The following is a 23,746-nucleotide window of genomic DNA, read 5'->3' on the forward strand; positions in this document are numbered from 1 at the left end:
TATTTTAGTATATGTGCTGCCGAAGCAAGCACTGTATGGCATTTTCCTAACTTTCACTTGTGGTGTGGTATTTTTATGGTAATCCCTGCGTTGTATTTATTGAGTCTCATATTCATCCGTTCATTCTTCAGCATTTATTGAAAACTAACAGTATGAATACAGAGATGAGTAAGAAAGAAGCTTGGTACTAAGGGACATTCTAGCACAAGACACAGGTATCTAAAGAAAAAATAAATAAATAATGGTGCAAATTAGCCAAATGATGTATAAAATGCTGTGTGAATAGGAAATTTTGTATCTTCTCCTATGGTTTCCATGTACTAGATTCCAGTGTTGTTAAATGCATTTCCTCTCGATTTGCAGGAGTAACTTCACACCAGTTGAGGCTGGGATGTCCAGCTGGTACTTTCTGCCTCTGTACTTGCAGAACCAACTCAGTGTTTCAGCTGGCAGGGCTGGCACTGGGCAGCAGGGGGTTAAGCGGCTGGTGGTGATGATGCAGACACCTTCCACTGGGAGGTGGAAGGCAAGTTCATGCCCTGGCTGCCCTACTTAGCCTGTCCCTGGCCATCACAGTCTGAAGCATGTGCCTGTCTCTGACCTTATGCCCATGATACAAATAAGCACATCTTCTAAAAACTGTCAGCATTGGTGTCAACAGGTATCCTGAACTTTAGGTATTTCAAGTGGAAGTCGTGACATATTTCAATCCCCTTCCTTCTGATGCTGCAGGTCCTTGGTGAGCACATGGCCTCACCTCCTAGGGAGTTGCTAAGACAGGCACTTAGTTGTGGTATTTGTTTCTTGCCTTTTTCACATCTCCAGTTCAAGTAATCTAACATCAAAATGTGTTAAAAAATGTAATAAATAACACCTTCTATGTTCCAAGAAGCTAAATCCTTCTTGCAGATGAAATCACTAAAGCTATAAGCCTAAAGGAATAATTTTACAAAAACTATTTTAAATACCACACAATTACCAAAGCCATTAAAAAATGCAACTAAAATTCAGTGGCTTTTCTCACATCCATTTAGATAATATGATAAAAAAATTAAAAATAGTTTTATGACAGCAGCAATATTTATACTATTTAGGAATATAGCATCTAGATTATGGATATGGTATCATGGTACAATGCACACGATTTCAGTGAATATGTGTTTCATTGAATGGGCACATACAAGAAAGAATCTTCAAGGTGTTTTTCTTTTTTTTAATAGTAAAATCAATTTAGCCTGCGTGTGAGATCAGTGGCAATTTAAAAATATATTTTCACCGCCAAGAACATAATATTTCACATTTAAACTCGGATTTTGGCCATTTAGGTCTACGTTATTATTAGCAATCTTGCCACAAGTACTTACATGCATCCAGATCTTATTCAGTATTTTATAGCTAATTGTATTTGGAAACGAAGCTACTGGCTCAAAAATGAGAGTGACACCCAAGGACCCTTGATACAGCACACGAGTGTCACGGCCACTTACCACACACTGCCCCTTCTGCCCAGGGAAGTAGCAGAAGATATGGGGACAAAGGGAACAGTCAACAGCTTGGGCTGTAGACATTGAATCCTTTTACTGGACTGCTTCATGCGTGTTGTTGCTTACCACAGGCAGAAACACAAGGGCAAAGGAAGTAGGCAGTGACATTCCACGGTGGTCATGCTCAGGGCTGGTCTTTGGAGAATTCCCTCATGGGAACAAGATAGATCAGAGCCATCACCTGCTCTTTGCCCCTTTTAGGACATTTCATCTGATCAGTCAAAATATGCCCATCTCTTGTTATCTTTCATTCACCATCTCGGTATTTTTCAGTCCTCCCAAATTAGAATCATTTTAGCAATAAAACAAAACAAAAACCCACCTTAGACCCCAAGGGGGACCAATTTGAGTTAGAATTCATGGAAGTCAGGGCTGAATTTCAATTCTTCAAATTCTTCCGGTGGCTCTGATAGACAGTCGGAGTTGGGTATAACCAAAAGTGCTGCACTCATTGGGTGAGTACCCAACGCCATTGATCATCATGAATGCATGTCCCTCGTGGCTCAGGTGGCTGAGGAAGACTTCACGGCGTTAGTGTACCTCGAGCTGGATCTTGCAAGATATTTAAGTTGGATTGGGAGTGGGAGCAGTGTTATATGAAACAGGCAGAAAGAATGGCAGAACAGAAGAAGTAGGTCAGAGAGATCAGAGCAGATGTTGCTCTAGGCAGGAGGGCTGGATAAGGGATGACTTCAAACTAAGTGAACTGAGAAAAAATGAGGAAAGGCAGTGTGGGGCACAACTTCGCTGGAAATGGTGGAGTTTTAAAACTAGTGGTCCGTGCCCCCCATCATATCTATTAACATGTTAGTTTATCCCATGCAATTAGTTTTCATTTGAGACAACATTTAAAACTTGGGGGTTTTTGCTTAACATCAAGGCAAGATATGTTGACACTCTGCCAGTGTTGTCAAACAGCATTGCTTGGAAGGGCTGTGGCTTGGGGTAGCAGTTGCCCTCTAGGACATGCTCTATGACCTCCCTCTGTGTGTGCTGGGAAATGATGTCACCTACTTGCCAATATGTACAACTTTCCTTTCTCTTCGCTTTTGGCACAGACAAGATTGGAGGTCATGACATGGTGGAGAGAGAGAAACCTGAAACTGCACACTGTACCCGCCCCAATGTTTGCATTTTCCCATCAAATGATCTTGGGCAACTCCCTTTATTTTCTAGTCTTTAGAATGTAAGCATGAACTCTGAAGAGGAGGCAGTAAGGCTCTTCCAAAGTGCTTCAATCACTGGAATTATTTAACCCTAACTGTAGATGGCTTACTATATTTATACTTTGAAGTTAAGTAGCAGATAGGCCCCATCTCAAACAGGAGGGAACCAGACGATGGGGAGGAGCCCCATCCTGCCACTACACACCAGCCCTTCACATACAAAGCTGCTTTGATTTGCCACCATATAAACCTCTTTATTCTCTGCCAGAATGGAAGGAGTTACTGAGCTTTCTCTATTTCTATCCCACCCCACCGAGGAACCAGCTACATGTGAAAGAACCAACTCTGTCTCATCAACAAGTCAACAGGCTCACATCAAACCATGCCCCCCACCACACACACACACACACACACACACACACACACACACACACACTCACTAGACTCAATTATAATTGAATACACCCTACCAAGAAGACAATAGACTCATGAAAAACTAAACCATACCCTACAACGAAGTCAACAGACTCATGAAGAAGTGACTATACCCTATCAAGAGGGTTATAGTCTAATGAAGAGCTTGCAGTTGACTTGAAGAAATGAAGCTACAAAGAAGTTAAATTCCCACATGAATTCATGTGCCACATCCACCTGGGCACTCACTGACTTCCCCCTTTTTTTGCACTATGGGTCTTTGAGGTTGAAGCTTTTAGGATTTCAGACAAAGAGCAGAAGAATGGTCACTTCCACAGCACGAGCCAATAAGTATTTGTAGCTTGCAGTTGTATCAAAGCAGTGGATAATTGATCTGTAACAGTAACTATCGAAACTCCCTAAAAATAGTCAAAGACGAGCACCTATCTGGGTTCTCTGTGCAGACACAGGGAAATTGGACGAGATTACCTAGCGTTCACAGGAAAGTGTAGATGAACAATTCCTGACCACTGGAGGAAAATGTCATTCACATGCTCTCGTGTTATGCTTCCCAAATTCAGACAGTATCAGAGACACCCGGGGGACTTGTGAAACCCCAGACTGCTGAGCTCCATTCTTGGAGCTTCTCCTTAGAGCTGAGCTGGGTTCAAGAGTTTACTCTTTTAAAAGGTTTCCAAGTGATGCTGATGCTCTCCAACCAAGAAGTACATTTTAAGAACCACTACTTATGCAATATTTAGTTCAACTCAAAACCACACCTACTCAGTGGGGAACCAAGTGGATCTCTGCCCATAGTGAAACTATGGGAGCTGAGCCTTCCTAGGGTCTTCGGTGTTTCCAGCCAGCAGAAGTTGAGGGCTGTGCACATAAACTCAAAAGTGAAGCAAGAAGATACACAGTTGTGAGTTTTTGTTTCAATCATTCCTTTCACCATGAAGTCCAAATCTTGCCTATCTTGCATGTCGCAAATTCAATACCACCTCTTCAAGGTAAAGTGTCCTCAAATGGCATCTCTGACGGGAAGATTTTCTAGATCTTCCAAGTGGAAACAATCCTTCCTCTGATGAACAAGCATAGTAGGAACTTGCATTTCAGAGTCCAGCTCTTCCAATCTTGGTTTCTGTGTACTTATGTTTCTGCCCTCTAGCTCCTTCTAGATTCAGGCTGAGAAATCCAGTCCTGGTTAGGAGCAGGTCTTTTATTTTACAACTGCCCCAACAACCTTTGATTTATATGGCTGCAAAAAGAAGCATCATATTGAACTATGACTGAATGTTAACATCATATACTCAGACTATTCTCTCTCTCTCTCTCTCTCTCTCTCTCTCTCTCTCTCTCTCTCTGTCTCTTTTTCTCTTAAGGAAAAAGAATATATTCTTCTAAGGACCCCATCTGAGAAGGGAGTAATTGGAAGCTTGGCATATAAACATAGTTTTGGAGGGTTGTTAACTTCAAAATGGACGACGTCTTTAAGTTTCTCTGCTGTTTAACTTTCTCTAGGTGCCTTCGTGTTTTGTGTATTGATACCGGGCTTGAGGCACATGTAGGTGGGGTGTGTGTGCACATGCTCATTCTTGCCCTGTTCCCCTCTTTGGCTCTGAGCTCTGTTTTGTATTTTGTTCATCTGCATTAAGTCTGTTTGGTGTGATTCTTACAGATGGCATCAGAGAGTATTATTGAAATAACGTTTCTGATAGTCTGGACACTTTCCAGCACATTAGAAGCATAGGACCAAATTCATATAATTAAGTTTGAGGGTAATTTAGCTGATTGATAGTTGGGTTGGAAAGAACTTTTGTAGACCAGGGAGCCAGAAATGGCACATGTTTTAAGCCCTCTCACCTACTGGCCTGCCCAGAATTTATTAGAAATCACTTCTGTTGATGTAGGAGGGTAGTTCAAAAAGTTTGTGGGAAAAAAAATGGTATTAGAAAATTAAGTTAATTGTGCTGGAAAATGTTTGAAGTCATGCACCGTTTTCTCAAAGTACAAATTAATTATGAAATTTTTGAGGGCCCCTGATTGCATGATTTCTGTGTGTGTGTTGGTTTTTTTTTTTTAAATAAAAGTGGGTTTATCACTTACTTCCATCCCTCCAATACCTTTGGGAAACAGCTTCATATTTTCTGAAACACAATGGAGTATCTGCTGCAGAAATCTCGTTGGAACACTTGCATCTTCATTCCAATTTTTATGAACTCAGCCCTGTGCGTCTGAGACATGTCTTTGCTCATACCTTTTTGAGCACAAAATTTGCAGATTTCAGCGATAGAAAAGAACAAGGAAACATATTTTCTTAGTGATTTTAACTTCACATGTTATTAGTGGTTTAATTAACTAATGCAAATCCATGTAGTCTACTTAATAAATAACACTTGGGTATTAGAGTCACCTGCATTCTATTGCAGGTAATGGACTTCCTTTTCTTTTCTTTTTCTTTTTTTTTTTTTTTTTTTTTTTTCTGTAAACCAGGACTATTTACCACAGGGGAGTTAAAGGGAAATGAATGGATTGGATCAGGCTGATGGCTGCAGTAACCACTCCACGTTTGTGCCAAATTGAGTTATATCTGAAACAGTGCTGGAAGAACATAGATGGAACCGCTGTAGTTAAACAGCCCCTCTCCCACCTGCTAGCTGGAGACAGTTCTTGGGAAGAGCTGCACTGCATACATCCGTTTCTGGTGCTTGTTAGGTGTTTGTAATCCTGAACAGGAAAACAAGTCTCTTCCTAAACTTCTACCTAAAATTGTGGGAAAACTAAAATCAGAGAAAAGTAGGCACTATCTAACCTCATACAATCTGAATCCAGTATAACGCTGTTTGCTATTTAGCTAGTCGGGCACCTAGACAGTTCTGTGGTCTCAGATCTGTTGCATCGAGAACTGGCCAAACATTTCTGGCAGGAAAAGAGAGATACATTATTTTTTCCCAAACTAAGGAAATGTGAATGTGTTCTTCCAGATAATCTAGGTGGAATTATATTTACCGAATGCAAAAACAGTTCTCAAGGAAGATCTAAGGAATGTCTGTTCAGATCAGGCCCTCCTCGGACAGAACACATCCATCCCAGGCACAGCCGAGAGGGTTTGCGTTGTGCCCTCCTTGGACAGAATGCATCCATGAGCCATGGAGCTTTCATTAGCTAGTATTTTAAGACCAATTATCTCTTAATATCATTCTAAAATTATTCTCATAGTTAATAAAAATGTTGGCTGTTTGAGCCATTTCATTTCCTTATAGTTTTTTTAGCAGTTAACTGTAGAGTCACAAATGGAAAATATAAAAAAAGAAAGAAAAAACATTATCGAAAGCTCCCCTCTCTTTTTTCAGTTGCCCATAACCGACTATATTAATTTGAAATTATGAGATGGAGATGGAAATACTGTGAAATGCTTCATCAAGTCTTAGTCTTAAGGCTTCAACCCCAGTGTTTGTTTTTTCAGCAATTAATTCTAGAACTGACACTCCATGGCAGATGTCACTCAAACTCCATTAGCTGATTGGGTAGTTAAAAGGATGAAATTGAGGAGTCATTCTCCTAATCCCTTTACAAGGAAACAGCTTTCTGCATAAAAAGTGAAACTTATGTGGCCATTAGCAGATGCTGCATCAAGAGACCAAAAATATACACATTTAAATTCTTAAGCACAATCTATGAACACTACACAGATGGTTTCCAAGAAACTGTACCTAAATTGATTACGATAAAAATGATCTGCTGCAATTGTTTCTGTCAAAAGGGAGAACAGAATTTGTCCCAATGTGTCGCTCTGCCCACTCATGCGGAGAAGCAGCTGCTGGGACAGATGTTGCTCTAAGCACTTTATTTTAGGGTCATTAAAATGGTTACAGGGGTTAGTCATTCACTGTTTTATAAATTGTGCTTACTAGCAGAGCTCAACAGATGCCAGAAAACTTCTTTGTAGTCGATCAGAAACAAAGTTTCACGTCAGATCCTAGCTACCTTGAATTACATGTGGAAATTAGGAACAAATGAAGAAGTACATACAAATCCTGGAGCAGCAGGAGTAGGGAGCTGTCCTCACAGAGCTCAGTGGGCAGTGCTGCTTTCCACCCGCGAGGCTTTTCCCTGGGAAATGCAGAGCTTCCTGAAGGCTCACTCTTCCTCTCACTGCCAGGAAGTTCGGAGGCTTCAGTTAATGCCATACAGTCATAGTTTCTGAGTTGATCCAAGTCTGTGCCTTTGTCCTGATAGAGGAATCCCACAGAATTTGTCAAACAAGAATATAGGTAAATGATCTGTAGAGGATTGTTTCTAAACTTTCCTGTAAGTGGATATGTAGGATATGGAATCCCAATGGTGTGTTGCTTCTGCTTCAGTCATAGCAGCAAAAACCCCACAAACAGTGATGAAGTCGGTGCACACAAAATGGCCTATGCATGATTCTGGGAAGGTCGCTGATCAGATAGGAAATAAATGAATCCATCCATGACTGTTTCATTTACTACTACCACAATACTTTAGGGGCAGAGGGGCAGACTGAGGAACAATATGACAAAAGGTGACTGAACTGCAGAGATACAACACACGTCTTCCACACGGGAGAACCAGAAAGCCAGAGCATACAACTCCCCCAGACCAAATGCCAGAAGAGAGGTGGAGAACTGGAGCAGAGGGGATACAGTTGGAGCTAGGCGGTGCTTCCAGAGCAAGCGAGTTCTCAAGGACTGTAAAACCACTCTGATTATAAAGGAGCCACAAAGTGACGCTCCAGGGTGGGCCTGCAGTGTGCATTACCCCTGAGCCTGCGGGTGCAGCCTGTGCACTCTGCAGTTTAAAAAATGCTTCTAGAGAGAATCCATCAGACGTGATGCTCTACTCCCTGAAATAAAGATAAATGACACACGTAGGAAGAGGAACTTGAGGGGTTGGTAAGTGGGCACAAAGCAGTGGTTGGACAGAAGGAATGGCTTCTTCAGCTCTATACCACAGAAAGTGATTGCAATCGATAACAATTAATTGTGCATTTCAACATGGCTGGCCACGTGCCCATTAAACATAAAGAAACATTGTCAAAAATTATAGTCTTAGTTGACACAATAAAATAGAAACCACTTTGATTCTCAAATGGAGCCTAGTTTCTGTTTGTGCGTTCCCCCCGGAGGATCTCAACTGCTGTCCTTCCATCTGTTCCAGCTCCAGGCAAAGCTTCATTCCATCTCCATCTTCCCTGCCCAGCAGCTGGACCATGTCCTGGCTTTGCCCTGCTCACGAATCTTCCTCTAGCCCGTCCTTAGTTCTTGCTTGATGTTGCTTGTTTGCTGGCCTATTGGCCAACACCAGCTTCTTTTCTGGCTCACTCAGTCATGTTGTAGACATTTTCTAGGCAGAATACTGAGAGCATATTTTAAGGTTAACAGAATCCCAGGCTTCAAGGCTGGTTTATAAGACCTCTGAGAGAGTAGAGCAAGTGTCCTGGGGGTGGGGTAAGGGGGCCTGGCTTGGTAGATGTTGCAGTTCTAAGACAGGTTAGAACCCTGGGGACTGGAACGTGTGAAGGAGACTTCATCCCAAGCAACAATGACACAAGCTAAACTGCTTCCAAAAGACCTTGTTTGTTTTCCTTTGGTTTGAGTTTTCTTTTGTGGCAGAATACAGAATAGAAGAAGCAATGTTCCATGAAAGGAAGTGTCTAAAAGCCCGCTTTGGTGAGTCTGGCTGCTTCCCATCAGAAAAAGAATTTGGGGAAGGCTGGCAGTGCAGAGTGGAAGACAAAGTGGCAGAGGCATATTGGAAAATAATGCTAAAATGTCAATGAATGGTTTTAATTGATCCAGCAAAGTCACTCTGGAAATACTCCTGACCGAACCATGGACAGCAGTCATCTTTCAGAGTGGTACGAGCTCCATAATGAAGCCAGAGTGTGAGAAAAACTCATCAAGAAGGTGCAGCAACAACTCAGAGCATGGATTAAGCATGGAAGGAGGAAGACTCCAGGGGCCACAGAAATGGGCAGTCGGGCTCCACTGGAATAGTGCTTTATGTTGAGGTCTTTTCAAGTCTCATTCGCAGTAGTTGAACACGTGACTTGTTAAGCCCAAGAGTCCACAGTTTTCATTCAGCTGCTCTGATATTTTAACAGAAGCTAGATGGGAAGTGGTGTAGAGCTTGGGCCGCAACAGTTCATCACAAGGCTTTGCATGGCCATTTTACCTGTTGCCAAAGGCTTGGCCCTGTGATGGTGAAAACTCCCAATTCCCATCTTCACAAGGCTTGACTGAATTCATTGAACACCTCTGATTTAGGGTCGCTGCCTGTTGACCATGGAGGAAATGATCATATTTCTTTCCTAAGATCAGGAAAACTACATTATCTTAGCTTTTTAAAAAATTGCTGATTTTGAGGTAGAAATGCATTGAAATATTGTCACTAAATTGGGAACAGTCATGCACTCATGGGATTTATAACCAAATGAATGAGATAGCAAATTGTGTCACCCTGCACACCAAACCTTGTTTTTTATCATCAAGCTCTTCACTATTCGACAACATTTCGGTGACTTAATACCTCCCATCCTGGAAGCACTTCATTTAGAGTGCAGTGGGTCTTCCCCAGTGACTGACATGAGAGCCGTAATAAGAGGCCAAAAGGCTCGAAGGTGCTCTCAACAACCTGAGATGGAAGTTTCTGGAAGGTGATATTGAAAAACAGCTTACATGTGGATCAGATGTAACTATAGTTATGGAGCTCATGGGCCACCCTGGTACAAGAGGAAAAGGATACAAAGGTGGTAGAAAGATTATTCCTCCAAAACACCAAGACAGAGCTGCTCACTAGAGAGGCTGTCATTGTTGAGTTCCAGCTCTGAACCTGCACTGCCAGGCAGTCTGGTCATGATGGAAACTCCCTTCTCTGGGAAAAGAAACTGCTTAATAATGTGACTCATCTACCTGGCCTTCAGGATCATCCACTTCTGCGTCCCTAGATGTCTTGCAGTCACTCAAACTTGTGGCTATCAGGGCTCCGAAGCACACAAGGTCTGACCTGTTAGTGCTCCCCATAATTGGCATATTATGACAACACACCCTATACAGTGTCTAATTCAAACCTGTTGTTTATTAGATAAATAAACTCGAGTATAAAAAGGTCAACTCCAATTGTTTATTACCTCAATTTCCATGCCCAAAGCAACAAAATTGGTGCAGAGATTTGTCACCATTTGGGGCAGATATCTTGACAAATGTTTAAACTTACACTTACACTTGATTTTAGCTGAGTTTTCCTATAGCATTTTTTTTGAGCATTTAGCAGTTTTATTGTGTTTTAATTATTCTAATTTTAATTATTCTATCTGTATCTTGGTACATTCCTGTAACCATAACATGTGATTTCCTACCTGACTCCAAGGGTATGCATGTAAATGTGCACCTAGAATGTACATCACTTCCAAACCAGCCCTCTGCTTATGGCTTGGCAAGCAGCAGAGCATGTCCAATGTCCTTTAAACACTGCAAGGCAAGAGTTTAGCCACTGAGCCAACGTGCTGGACCCCACTAAAAAATTTCATAGCATCTTGTCCATGGTACTCAGCCATGAATACAGACTATAAAGCAGTTTAATACAAAGTTCAATACTGGAGTTGATAAGACATAAAATTAAGGTTCTCCATTTATTTGGTTTCTACTCCTAAATAAAGATTTCTGTTTTTCTTTTGTGTACACTCTGCCAGGGATTAAATAGTATTGAATAAATTTTATCTTAAAAGAGGAAAATATTGACTGAAAATGTGCCAAAACTAGCAGCATCAACAGTGACTTTGTTACGATGCTTTCGTTTTGCTCATCCGTGCCTAGATGCCTTATGATCCTGTTGAATCACGAACTCTTCACACAGTTGATCCATTCTTCACAGTTTATGCTACACGTTCCTGTGTATTAAACTGCTGCAATTACACAGTATCTTTGAAAGAAATCTAGAGTGGAAAGGGAAAAGTCATTGGTAAAAGTGAACATTTTAAGGTAAATATTCCTCAAATATCTCTCTGTCCTGAATATCAGTTGGACGTACAGGACTGAATTCAAACACTTTGTCCCCACAGTGTAAGGACGTTGGATCCCTGAAGCAGTAATTCTGACTGGGATTAAGCAGTTACTGTTGTGGGCCAGCTAAAAGGAGGCTTCCATTAAACGCCATACCGTCAGTGAACATTTTTGTGAGATGCATATGCTGAGCTAGCTTATTAACTCCAAGAATACAGGAGCAGGCTTTTAGACTACTAGACAATTGCATTCCACATGGAACTATCTGGGCTGGACCCCTGCCCCCATCTTTCCCTTAATGCAGACCCTGGGAGGCTGTGATGTTGGCTCAAATAGCTGAGTGTCTGCTACCTGCATGGAGGACTAGGCCATGCCCACATTCCACTTCTGGGCAGCATTTGAAGAGAGAATCAGCAGATGGGATCTTCTCTCAAATAAATACACAGATAAAATAAGTAAATAAAAAAATCCAGAGGGATTTTTGGCTTTGTGATATTTGTGAAAGTGGTGTGCGTTGAGTTTTATCTTGGCTCTTGGGCACAGCAATGCTTTCAGGTAGATTGCTGCCTTCAGAGCCTGGACAAGGGCCAGGAGTCCAGCTCCCAGTTAGCCTTGAGGTGTGGCAGGAAGTGCCTGCTGCTCACTAGTGTGCGGTGTTGCTATGTGGTTTGGCTATGTAAGGTGGATCAAGGCATTTTTCCATTTGTAATACTTTTAATTCACACCAAGCTTATTGGGGCATAACTGCAGCTATAAATTGTATCTATATATAGAAATAAGTTATCAATGAGATTGGAAGTTATGATCAACAGCATTGCAGAGAGCTACAGATTCTGCTCCTAAAACCTCCGAAACAGTGGTGCCTTTCTCTGAACTCTAGTTCAACTCCACATGTATTGCACATTTGGCACTTCTCCCATTCCCTCCCCCATCCCATGCACACGATTCTGAATTCCTTAATGGCAGCAACTGAATTTTCTCTAAGTCTGAATCTCCTACATAAACACAGTGGGAACAACAAGTAAGCAGTGATCAGAGGGCATAACCACCACCGTTGCCTTGGAGGAATCCATAGGGCCATGATGACACACTGACATGCAGAGGTGACATGCTGCTACGGGGCTCAGCTCAAATGCATGAGCCATATTCCAGGAAACACAACATAAGGGCATGCACTTAGATGGCTGTGAGACTGTGTTAAATAAAAACACAGAGCTTGCAGTCTAATTTATCAGGCGTGAGATGCACAAGACACTCCTAAATCCATGTTCCCAGAAACGATCCAGAAGTGGGCAGACTGAGCAGTATTGGAGAAGCACTCTTCCACAATCATGTTCCTTCTTTCACACTAGGGAGGGCATATGCTCTGGACTCAATAATGTTGGAACTTAATGCAGTAATTTTTTTTAAAAAAGTCATTTAAAAATTCTAATTAGCACCTTTTAATTGATCTGGCATCTGTGTAGGAAAGTGGTTGGAGGCTGTCCACAGTGGGTTCAACAAGATTACCTAGCAAGCTGGGTCGTAGGCAGAAGACGCCAACGACTGAGACTGTCGCGTGGATGATGGAGAGCTCTGTGTGATGAGCTCAAGCAAGGTGAGAGTCAGCTGAATATGATGAGAAAGAGGGAAGTGTCAATGCTGCCTTGGCTTCAGAAACTAGATTATAAATATACTGTACCAGCCTGCAGCCCCACCAGCACTGGAGTAGGGTTCCCTTTTCCCCGCAACCTCGCCAACAAGTGTTGTTGGTGCTTTTATTCATGTGGGCCAGTCTTACTGGCGTTAGGTGGTACCTCATTGATGTTTTAATTTGGATTTCCCTTATTGCCAGGGAACTTGAACATTTTTTCATATGTTTATTTGCCATTTGGGTTTGTTCCTTTGTGAAGTGTTTGCCCATTTCCCGTGCCCATTTCTTGAGTGGCTTGTTTGTTTTGACATTTTGGTTGTTTTGTAGCTCTTTGTATATTCTGGAGATCAGCCCTCTATCACCTATGTCGTGTGCGAAGATCTTCTCCCATTCTGTGGGTTGCCTTTTTACTTTGTTGATTGTTTCTCTAGCTGTACAGAAGCTTCTTAGTTTGATGAGGTCCCCACTGCTGGTGGGGCTGCAGGCTGGTACAGCCTCTATGGAAATCAGTATGGAGAATATTCAAACAACTCAAATTCAACATACCGTATGATCCAGCAATAGCACTCCTAGGAATATATCCAGAACACTTGTTCTATGAGAAACCAACATTCACTCCTATGTTCATAGCAGCACAATCAGTAATTGCAAAAACATGGAAACAACCAAAATGCCCATCAACAGAGGATTGGATAAGAAAGCTATGCTTCATCTACTCCATGGAATACTACTCAGCTATTAAAAAAAACAAAATGCAGTTCTTTGTGGCCAAATGGGCCAAACTGGAAACCATAATGCTAAGGGAAATGAGCCAATCCCAAAAGGCTAAATACCACATGTTTGCCTTGATTTAAGATGATATGATGTTATGTATAACATGTTATGTTTTGAATGTTATATGTTGTGTATAAACTAAAATTGAAGTATAGGTGAGGTGGTCACAGAAGGTGGCTGGGAACTCGCATTTACTTTTAACATATTGGTTACTCATTACTATGTCAATTAATTCCATAATGATGTAAATTTTTGCTGATGGTATGTTGGAGCTTTCAATTGACTGGGATGATACTCTGCTGGCTCTGTCTTCAGACCAGAGAGGGTATACCTAAGAAGCCGTTGAACTTGACGGGACAATAAGATACTGGACTCTATGTTTGGTATACGCTTGCAATGGGGAAATCTCAACTGAACTTGAGCTGTGGTTATGCAACAAGGTGGAGGAATCCACCATGGTGGGAGGGTTTGGGGAGGGGTGGGGAGAACCCAAGTATCTATGTAACTGTGTCACATAATACAAGGTAATTACTGAAGTTAAATAATAAATAATTTAAAAAAAATAAAAAAATAAAAAATAAAAAAAATAATAATAAAATAAATAAATAAATATACTGTGAAGATGAGGCCAGCATTGTAGCACAGTGTGTAAGGCTACTGCCTGTTACACAAGCATCCCATACAGGGCCAGTTCCTGTCCCAGCTCTTCTACCTTTGATCCTGCTCCCTGCTAATGACCTGGAAAACAACGGAACATGGCCCAAATAGTTGGCTCCTGCTACACATATGGCCCACCTGAAGGAATTTCCTGGCTCCTGGCTTCAGCCTTGTCCAATCGCTGCATATCCATCCTTCACATACCACACTGGAATAGACTTCTCTGACTCCCAGCCATCATCTATTGCTACTTCCTGACCTTTTCTTCAACATTTAGGAGGTGGCATTTACAAATTTAAAATGCTGACATGCTGTGACCTTCCTGAAGCAATATGCCTCAGCAGAGTAGGTTTTTACACTTCCCTCGTGTGTCTAGGATAGAATGAGACACCAGCACAGCATTGTGACCTCTGCGCTTTTCTAGTGACTGTTCTGATGTGCAAGAAAGATGGCTTGATGCATCTTTGTTGGAAGCAGGGATTCATCTCAAGTATTCTTTATCACCTGTGTATTAGTTGGTAAAAACAGATGAGAGAATGAAGAGGAAAAGGTATGAAATGAATTGTTGCTTTTTATTATTTCTACAGGAAATTTTCTGTACTAGAGAGCTAAGAGCACAATTTTCATGCTTTTTTTCTAATTGGAAAGCAAGAATAAAACCTAGAGTGTTGAGCCCAACGTTGGACTGGGATCACTTTAAAAGGATACACATACACACACACACACACACACACACACACACACACACACACACAAAAGCACACCACACCACACACATGCTGGTAAGCCTGAAGTAACTCTCTGAGCATATGTATGGCCTGGATGACAGACAATGGCTGTGGCCAATGTGCCCTCCAGACCATCTAGGCTACAATATCTCTTTCTCCCCAAACTTTGGGAAGGGTCATCGATGCTATCCATCAGTGCTGTTGGCAAGGAACTTGCTGCATCCATCAGCTCCTCAGGATGCTGGAAGGGCAGTTTCTCTGGTCTTCCATCCTGCCCAGGGCGGTGGTGGCTTAGTGCCAGAAGGATTTTTCACCTCCTGTGGAGTTGATTAGTGAATTATTTGGTTAGATCAGGCAGTTTTGGAAACAGCAAATTATAAAGAGGATTGAATAGATTGAAAAACATTAAAAGGATGTGCTTCTATTCCTAGGACGCTATGCAGATTAATCATTTAGTGTTTGTCTCATTGTATTTCAGGATGGAGACAAAAATCAGCAAATGAACACGCTGTGATTTAGTGGATGCTTGAAACTTCCTGAACCCTGGTTACCCCATGGCATCACTTCCATTCCCTCTTCCTTTTTCCTCTTTCCTCCCACTCTTCCCGCATTTCGTCCTCCCTACGTCCCTTCCTTCCTTCCTTCCTTCCTTCCTTTTTTCCATCCTTCCTCCTCCCTCCCTCCCTTCCTTCCTTCCTTCCTTCCTCCTTCCTTCTCTCTCTCCCTTCCTTCTTTTCTTCTTTCCTTCTTCCCTCCCTCCCTTGCTTCCTTCTTCCTTTCCTTCCTTCTTCCTTTTCTTCCTTCTTCCTCCCTTCCTTTCTTCCATGAATCTTCCCTCCCTTCCTCCTTCTTTTGATTTGCCCTACCATGTTTATCACCTTTCTTTCATTTCTCTCTCTCCCACCACCACCACCCCCTCCTCATATTGCCCTCATGCTATCTTTCTTGCTCTTTCACTTTAGCTCTCTCATTATCTCTCTGCTGTGATTTAAATATGTGTATTCTTATACAATTCCCGAGTTGGAACTTAAACCACAGGCAATGATATCACAGGGTGCAGCCTTTGGAAATTGTTGGGTCATAAAGACTGCCCATGTGGGCACCTTAGTGCCCTCATAAAAGGTCTGTAAGGAAATAGAGAACCCTTGGTTGCTTCCTCCCACCTGCTAAGATCCCAGCAATGTCACCTTCACTCTTTCTGCCTGGTGAGGATCCAGAGAAGGTACCATTGATTAGAAGTGGCCTTTTGTCTCACAATGAATCGGCCAGTATGGAGCCCTTGGACCTCCCGCTCCCCAAACTGTAAGAACTATGTATTGCTCCTTATAACCTCAGGTGTTTTGTTACAATAGCAGCAGAATCAGATCCAATCTTTCTCTCACTCTTTATCTCTCTCCGGGTGTGTGTATGTGTTTGTGTACATAATTCGATCACTATTGCTGCCATCCTCAGCTCTAGAGATCTCTCTGTGTCTGTGTCTCACTTCTTTCCCCAATCTCTTTCTTCGCTGGCACAAATCTTCCCAGGAAATTTTCAGGAGATGTGCAACATAACAGACACAGGTAAGTCAATCTAAATTTTGAGCTTTACTAAACAAGTATCCTGCTAATTGGCAGTTGTCATGCAGCAAAATGCTTGAAGCCGAGTTTCTTTGATAATAAAACCAAAGCAAAATACTATCTTCAAAGTCTAAACTAACAAATTAGATTTTTCTGGAAAGGACAGATGATGTAAGTGAGTTGATTTACTTCCTAGTCAGTTGGTTCAAATAGCAATTTATATAAATTGCTGTGGCAGGGTTTTGCATTATACTGTTTGATTAATCATGAATTTCCTAAAGGTATTTACTTTTTATTTATTCGTTTGTTTTTGTCACAGGGCTGATATTGGAGTTATTTCCAGTGTTACTTTTAAGTTTACTATTGTAACGTATGTGCCTGTAGCAACTACAACTACGTTTTCTTGTCTCATTCCTGGCCCGATAGTGTGGTGATGTCTAGAACTCAACATCCCTGTCCATGAATGACAGGAGCAGAACATGTCCCCTACTGTGTCCACGCAAGACAAGAACAGAACATGTCCCCTACTGTCCTCCCTTTGTTTGTGAGTCTAAAGAAATGTAGAATTACTTGGCATGGTTTGCAAACATGCTTATTCTTTGTAGAATACTTATTTTGAACACTGATTGATGCAATAAAAGCACCGTTGACATGAAAATATCCTCAATAAATACATCACAGTGGATGGCATCAAATTACCCAGCACTTTCCCTCTAATGTTCTGAAAATCTGAGATGAAATCTTTTTTTAAGTACTAATCTATGAACAGCCAATAAATACGCAGTATATAATAAAACAAATGGGAATATCAGTGCTGCCGCTCTATTCAGTGTTGACAATTCCTTGAACACTCTTTTCTAGTTGTAAATCAGAAGTCATAAAGAACTTAGAGGATTCAGAAAACAAGATTTGCCGTCCCCACCAGCCGGGGTTCTGCATTCTGAGCATCAGGCTGCGTGTTTGTCAAGCCTTAGCTTCCATATGTCAAGAGGCTCCTTGGCACAGGCAGCAGAATGAAACCAGCCCATTTCCCTGATCCCTGAAGATCACAGCAATTGACAAGTGGAGACAGATGGTCTCTGGCAATGGCTCCAATGTGAGGCCAGAACCTCGACATAGGTGAAAACTCCCGTTGCCAGCACTTCATGCAGGCTTCTCGGCAGCATACCTCAGAAGCATCTCCAGCTAGGGGAGTTGTGGTGGCAGGTAGTTGGGGTTATGAATGAGGTCTGGTCTGAGCCTGGTATAATGACCTTGAGGTATGACCCTGGGCAGATTTGGATGAAATGGGGCTGCTCCGATGGGCTGTGTGCTGGCTGGGACTGGTAGGCATGGCTGGGGGCAGGACAGCTTCTGTTCCTTTGGCACAAAAACACGCTAGACATGCTCTCTGCTTCAGCACTTCTTTTCCCATTAATCACATTAAGATCTGAATGGCCTCATTTGCTGTTTTGAAATTTGATTGCTGCCGATGTAAGGAAGGGTCATGCTGCAAAATAGTAAAATGATGACAAGAATGAACTCAGATATAGCCTAAAATTCTAGGGATTTCTATCACCAATGCAATTCCCGATTCACAATGTAAAATATGGCTCTAGAATGTTATATGTACTACTACATAATAAGGTTAAAACCTGTGACATCTTCCAAGAAAAAAATTGTGATGAGAAGGATTAGGGGATTCCTGTCTGTGTACAAATCATCCTGTGAGAGCCCTTAAGGCAATAACCTACACATGAGCACAGCTTCTGGTTTTAACAAAGGTGCTACATGAATGTGTGACTGACTTGCCAGAGGGATCAGCCATTGCAAATCCACATGATGAGCTGGGAGACCACTGGAAATTCTGTCTCCAAGTACCTGCCCATAATGCTCATCAGGCCCCATGTGTGCTCTTGTCCTGCTCCACTCGGCTAATCCCTGGAGGAGATTGCAAGGCTCCCTGACTTGTCCAGATTGCCCTTCAATACACACAGGCAACTTCCCAACTTGCCTGCCTTCTTTCACCTCAAGTCATACTGAAAGCAGCGTGCTACATTTGTTGTTTTCTTAGCCAGTCAAATGATAATAAATTCATAACGGTATATACTTAGTGTTTGATATCAAAAGAAGTCATCTGATTTAAATTAGTTTTTATATATGATGAAAGGTAGGTCTGATGTTTTTCCCATGTGAATATGTTAAAGCTTGATAATCATTTTGCTACAAGAAATATTTTACCAAACAAGTAGTGCCTATTCATCCAGGGCAAACTTAAAAGTTTAAAAAAATCTAGCGTGAAAACTCATTGTAATATTTACTATTTTTATTGGTGTATTTATATTTGTAAAATAACTATCTTATTTTTATAATTTAACTTATCTCTCATAATAATCTATTTCTTCAATTACTAAATGAAATATTGTATTTTAATAATTTTGAAATTCAAGTGAGGCTTAAAATTATGTAGTTACTAGTAAATATATTTCTATGAAGTCACATGGGAAAACAAGTTGTGATTCAGCACTGTCAACTGAGCCAGTGCAAGAGTTTTCAATTCATTTTGTTGCCTCCAGACTGAGGTACTAACATGGAAAGAGTTAGAATTAAAGTCGACTCTCAAATTCTCTATCTAGCACTATCTCTAAAAGTAGCCAAATGAAAGGACATGGAACTCCCATTGTCAACAAAGTAAGTACTTCAAGTCAGTTTTATCTCTACCCTAAACCTAAGAAAACCCAAGCAGGATCAGTGTACACACACATGCACGCCTCACAACAGCACATCTTCATCAAAGTTCTGCAGAACAAGAGTAGTCAGACACACGCTGCACAGAGGGACAGATAGGAACAGCGACAGACTTCCTGTCGGAAGCATACAAGGTCACAGACAGTGGATCAAGATCTCTGAAGTGACAGAATAGAAATAAAAGTGGAATGATCTTTTCAGCTAAATGGCAGCAGACAAAGCGTGTATATATATAAAATTGTCTACATAGCCTTGTGCCTAACAAACTGAACTCCAAATGAAAAACACAACGATGAACTCAAAACAAAGAGGCACCTGTCTGAAGGCACTGAATAATAAAAGAAGATTCTCGTGTGGAAGGGTGGTGTGTAACCAGGGCAAGAATCATAAAGTAAAGTTACCGTTATCACTGATCTCACCATGAAGCCAGGGGAAACGAGACACAAATAGAGAAGAGGATGAAAAGAGAAGCCTGGACAAGAGAGGAGACAGAGAGTCCCCAAATACCACTCAAGGAGCACAGCTCAGGATTTGTCTTAGAGTGTCTCAACTGCAATCAGAGATAAAGATAAGAAGTATAGTTTTCAGCTTCAATCCAACCAAAATAACTTCCTGCCAAGCAGAGTGGAAAATGCTCACAGATATCAGAATTTCTATGACTTATCACTCTTACAATGTGTTAAGTAAGATTCCCACCTAAACTGATGAAGAAATTAGGTGTGACATAAATTATCAATATCTGGAATGAAAGAGAGGATATTGCCAAATATCTTACAGGAATTAAAAGGATAATATGGAAATACCATGAATAATTTTATGCCAATAGATTTTATATGTATTAAATAGAGAAAATCATTAAAAACATTAATTAAAAAACAATTTAAGCAGAAATAGAAAAACCATGATTACAATTTGATTAATTTTATCCATAACTTTAAAACTTCTGAAAAAGAAAATGCATAGCCCAGATGGCACTGCTTTTGTATGCCATCCAACATTTATGGAAGAAATAATTGATGAGCAACAGAAACCATTCCAGAACACAAGGAAGAAGCAGTGCTTCTGAGCTAATATATGAAAACACAATTATCTTCTATGAAACTAGACCAAGACATAATAAACTGGTGAAAAAATGGGGACCAATTCCTAGACATATAGCAAACACCTTAAAAATCGTGAAGACATTGAATGCATGGCTACATGCTGCGTGAAGATGCTGCAGTGTTGGATTACACCAGTGGCCAAGGCCTGTAGATGATTTCATGTGATAATGCTGTAGCCTTCTAAACTTTTACAAGTTCTCTGTATAATCACACAGCAGCACAACTGCTCAGCAGCACTGTTCTCATTTGTTGTCCTCTTTGTTGAATAATGCATGACTGTGAGTGCACCATGGCATCACTAAGCAAATGTATCAAGGAGATCCGAAGTGGTTTAGCATCTACGAAGTCAATCACTCTAATTCACTGAGTTAGCACAATAAACAGAAAAGCACACCATCATTTATAAGATCTTTGACACCATCCAAAACCAGTGAAAATGAACAAGTAAGTCAGTGGAGAAGTTACCACACTGTAAAAGTATTGCAAATGAGAAGGCAGAACTGGAAATGTGTGATAAAATAAGAAAGGCAACCAAACATGTACAGAAGGTGACAGAGCAGAGTAAGGCTTTAGGAAATGGTAAGGAGAAAAGAGAGAAGAAAGCCCAAGAATTTGAGAGTGGGGGCAGGGAGGAGCAGAAAATTCAAGGGCATGAAATGGCATCTGAAGTTCCTGATATGCTGAATTGAGTATCTGAAAGATTTTTTGTTTTAGTTCATATAGTAATATCTACTGGACAGTAGATTAAAAAACACAACACTGATGTTTTCCTAGGTGTAGTTGTTATGCTCGTATGTGTAGAACAGTCTGTCTCCAAGTTTTATCATCACAAACATTGCAGCAGAGTCTCAGGGTGATTATGGTTAAACACTTGGATTCAATGGGGGTAGGTATGGTGCTGCCTGGAATGGACACCAATTACTGTCTCAGATACACCATTTGCAATCCAGCTCCATTCTAATTGCTTGAGAAAATCAGTGGAAGATGGTCGAAGAGCCTGGGCCCCTGGGCCCCTGGGCCCTGCCATCCTGTGGGAGACCTGTGTGAAGCTCCTGCGGTGGAACACTCAGACCAGGTCACGGGCATAGGCAGGTGACTGACCATTCCTAAATGTAGTTGTCTCCTCTGTTTACACAGCCTGAACTATCAGTGAGGCAATTCCCTGAAGTCCTTATCCCAGGCTCATGCCAGGCTGTTCAACACATCAGAGAGTGCTTTGCCCGCACCAAGTCGTGACAGTCTTTAATTTTGACATATCTTACAAATCAAATTTCAACATATCATCTTTACATGGTTGTCTTTACTCTGCCCTCATTGCCATGAAATAAGTTTGTGAATTCCAAACCATTCTTTCAACATCTGTGCCTTCAGCATGTGCCCCAGCCTTCTGTCTGCACAATCACCCCAATATCTTTTTAAAAACAATCATTTGGTAACTCAATCCCTTACATGAAGGGATACACATATTACAGATTCTGCATGTACGGTGAAGCTCAGTGGCTTACTCTTGAGCCGCATCCTGGTGGGTCCCGCATTTTCAGATGACATGATGTATGCTGGCAATATGGCATTAAATGTTCATCTTCCAAATTGAAAAGGAGGAGAATCAAGATGGCAGAATAGGGTAAGGACATGTTTAAATGGACGGAGAAACATTTAACCAGAATGAAGCAGAGAGGACATATTCCAGGAAATAGGAGAGGACAGAACAACAGCAGAGGGGTACCTGGAGACTGATAGACACAGGAAAGCAGTGGGCACAGCGGTGTGGTGTTGCAGTGACTGATACTCCAGCAGCATTCAGCTAACGGCAATCTGAAGTCCACCAGCAGCCGGAACTCCACCAGCTACCAGGTGGGAAGAGACTTTCACTGGGAGCTTGGGAGGTGAACCCAGACAAAGAACTGTCCGTCCTGCTGGTCCATTTGATTTGACCAGGCGCAGAGACAGAGCAGCAGATCACAGACAGGCAGTGCCAGAACAGCGTGGATTTCACAGCCTAGTCAGCCCCCTAGAGTTGAATTAGGCACCATTTTGCTTAAGAAGGAAAAGGCAAGGGAAAGGACTGAGCATACGCTGAGCTGGGAGTGAACTCATTTCTGACTCAGTGAACTGCATCAATGTGGCATTCTCCAGGTTCCATCCAAGACAGGCCTGGGTAGCCCTCAGACCTGATGGCCAGCAGATCAAGAACTGTAGTGGTGGTACGTCAGGCGCCATTTTGTACACTGTGGCAATAGCTTTAGGATGGCAGGGATAGCAGTGAACTGTGCATGTGCTGATCTCGCGAGAACTCACTGAATTCCATGGATTACACTGGTCCCTCAGGAAAATAATACCGACTATGGCATCCTACATGTCAAAATAGGTCCTTGTGGCACTCAGACCTAATGTCCAACAGGTTCCAGCAAGATCAGTGCCACAAACAACCTAACTATATAGTACACCTGGTGTCTCTCTAATGCTGGTACCTGCTCCAACCAGAAGTGGGAGAAAGATTGTACCGACAATGGTGCAGCCTCAGCATGATATCTGAGGAGGTGGAGAGTGGTGAGCCAGGAATTGGGGATACGGAGTTCTTTGTGGAAATCTAACATAAGAACCCAGACCTGAAACTCACTGGAGGGAGTGCACAATTGGCTACAAGCAAAGAGTTATGTACCAACTGCAATAAGTAAAATCAAACAGTAGACGTGTAGGTGACAGAGCATAGAAACCTGCCCCAAGGAGAAGACTCTGCTAACTAGAAGTACAATGATCAAGAGCAAAAGAAGAGAACAAAGCACAGTGAATATTACTGAAAACTCCCCTGCAAAGGAGCAAAACCCTATGCCAACCTCAGAGTTAACTGAGGAAGACGTCGAAAAATGGGGGACACAGAATTCAGAAAACTCATTTTAAGGATTCTCATCAACAATGAGAAGCACATACAAGAGTTCAAAGAATTTAAGGAATATTTTACACAAGCAATAGCAGCAATAAGGCAAATCAAGGCTGATACAACAGAAATTAAGGACACAGTAGAGCAAATTAAAAGTACAGTGGAGAGTCTCCAAAATAGAATGAAGGAAGCAGAAGAAAGAATCTCAGAGTTGGAAGATATTTCCTGTCATCAGGGGGAAGCAAACAAAAACTGGAAGCAGAGCTGGATCAGGCCAAAAAAAGTATTCAAGAATTGAAAGACACCATTAAGAGGCCAAATATAAGAGTTATGGGAGTCCCAGAAGGTGCAGAAAGAGAAACTGATTTTACAAATGTATTTAATGAAATAATAAAGGAAAATTTCCCTAATCTAGAGAAAGAATTGGGAAACAAGATTCAGAAGGGGCACAGAACTCCCAACTGGCCTGATTAAAACGCGATCTTCACCAAGACACATGATCATCAAGCTCTCTTCAATTGAACATAAGGAAAAGA

This window comes from Ochotona princeps, chromosome 8 (assembly GCF_030435755.1).
Source record: "Ochotona princeps isolate mOchPri1 chromosome 8, mOchPri1.hap1, whole genome shotgun sequence".
Classification (NCBI taxonomy): Eukaryota; Metazoa; Chordata; class Mammalia; order Lagomorpha; family Ochotonidae; genus Ochotona; species Ochotona princeps.